Source organism: Numida meleagris, chromosome 32 (assembly GCF_002078875.1).
Source record: "Numida meleagris isolate 19003 breed g44 Domestic line chromosome 32, NumMel1.0, whole genome shotgun sequence".
NCBI classification, from domain to species: domain Eukaryota; kingdom Metazoa; phylum Chordata; class Aves; order Galliformes; family Numididae; genus Numida; species Numida meleagris.
In genome coordinates, this window is record NC_034437.1 from 1218800 (window position 1) to 1220554 (window position 1755).

At 57.7% G+C, this 1755-nt stretch overlaps 1 protein-coding gene across 3 annotated transcripts in view; it reads left to right on the forward strand.

The window, feature by feature from the left end:
* The window catches only part of GALNT6 (polypeptide N-acetylgalactosaminyltransferase 6), a 21128-nt gene that overhangs the window by 7047 nt on the left and 12326 nt on the right, over positions 1-1755 (forward strand). For 2 of the 3 annotated variants that reach the window (XM_021379177.1, XM_021379179.1), the window contains exon 1: positions 1-18. The exons of the other annotated variant lie outside the window; for it this stretch is intronic. The gene's annotated coding sequence lies outside the window, so the exon portion shown is untranslated. The remainder of the gene's footprint in view (positions 19-1755) is intronic. 3 annotated transcript variants of the gene reach the window in all.

Sequence of the window (1755 nt, forward strand, 5' to 3'; positions counted from 1 at the left end):
GCTGCCTCTACGGAGCGGGTGAGTGGGGTCGGTGGGGGCTGCTGGTGGGTTCTGGGCTGCGTGTTTTGGGGTCGGTTTGGGCCTTGCTCTCGGTCCCGCTCTTGGGTCCGGCTCGCTCGGTCCCGGTCTTCGGTCTCAGTTTTGGGTTCCGGTCTCGGCTCCTCGGTGCCCGGTCCCGGTCTTGGGTTCCCGGTTTTCGGAACTTTGTCCCAGTCCTCGGTTCTGGTTCCAGTCTCGGTCTTGGGACTTCAGACCCGGTCCTGGATCTCAGTTTTCTGTCTCTGATCCCATTCCCGGTCTTTGGGGTCCCCCGGGTCCTCACTCTTTGGGGTCTCCCACATCCCCAGTCTTTTGGATCCTCTGGGTCCTCGGTCTTTGGGGTCCCTCAGGTACTCAGTCTTTGGGGTCTGCAGTCTTTGGGGTCCCCTGGATCCATGGTCTTTGGGGGTCCCCCAGCCTTTGGGGTCTCCAGTCTCTGGAGTCCCGCAGGTCCTTGGTCTGTGGAGCCCCCAATCTCTGGGGTCCATCTGGGTCCCCAGTCTTTGGGGTCTTCCGGGTCCTTCTGGTCCCTGGTCTTTGGGGTGTCCTGGGTCCCTGGTCTTTGGGGTCTGCAGTCTTTGGGGTCCCCCAGATCCCCAGACTTTGGGCGCCCTGGTCCCATTCTTTGTGCTCCTGATCTTCAGGTCCCATTCCCTGGTCCCAGTCCTTGGTGCTCAGTCCCTTTCCTGGTCTTCAGTCCCAGTCCCAGTCCTGATCTTGGGTCCCTGGTCCTGGGTCCCATTCCCTGGTCCTTGGGTCCCTGTCTCGGTCCTCTGTCCCCATTCTCTGGTCTTGAGTCCAGGTCCTGGTCTCGGTCTTTAGTCCTCCTTCCTGGTATTGGGTCCCTGGTCTTTAGGTCCCACTCCTTGATCCCAGTCCCAATCCCATGCTCTTGCATCCCTGAGGTCTCCTTTTGCACCCCACAGCACTCACGCCCCGTTCTACTCCCCAGCATCGCTCATTTTTTCCCAATCCGCTCAAAATTAAAGACATGATACCGCGCTCCCATGACGATGGGGGGAATCCCATCCGTGGGGCTGCTGCATCTCTTGGCTTTTTGCAATCCCACAAAGCATCGGCACCCCAACCAACGTGACCGCGCTGCCACGTGGAGCCGAGGGCCGCGTCAGGTGGGGCCATGCCATCTGCTGCATTGATGTCTCTGCCCCTTTATTTATCTATTATTATTATTATCCTTTTTGCTGTTATCCCATTATTGCTTATTTTCTGGGGGGGAAAAAATACAAAATCTCTATTTCAGCCTCAGGGGTTCCTCCCTCCGGCACCAAGGAGGAAGCAGCTGCCCCATCACGTGGGCACTGTCCTGCTGCCACCCGTGGCTGTGTCCGTGCTGGTGACTGTTTTCCCTAAATCCCTTTTTTTTTGTTTGTTTTTTTCCCCCTCTTTATTTCTTCTTCATTTTTTTTTTCTTTTAAAACCTCTTTCGAATGCAACAGGCTCAATAACTTTCGCTGCACGGCCGTGCTGCACGTGTTGCTTTCGCCGCGTGCATCCTGGGGGTGGTATTGGGGCGGTCTCCGGAGTTTTTGGGGTTGGGGTGGCCAAGGGAGACTCTGGGGGCTATGGGGGGGGTGGGCCCAGGGCTCACCGGTCTGGTCATCCAGCAGGTAGTACTGCTTCATGAGCTGCCAGTGCAGCTGCAGGGCCTTGGCTGTCCTGGAGGGGTAGAAGACATCCGGGTGCTTGTGGAGGAGC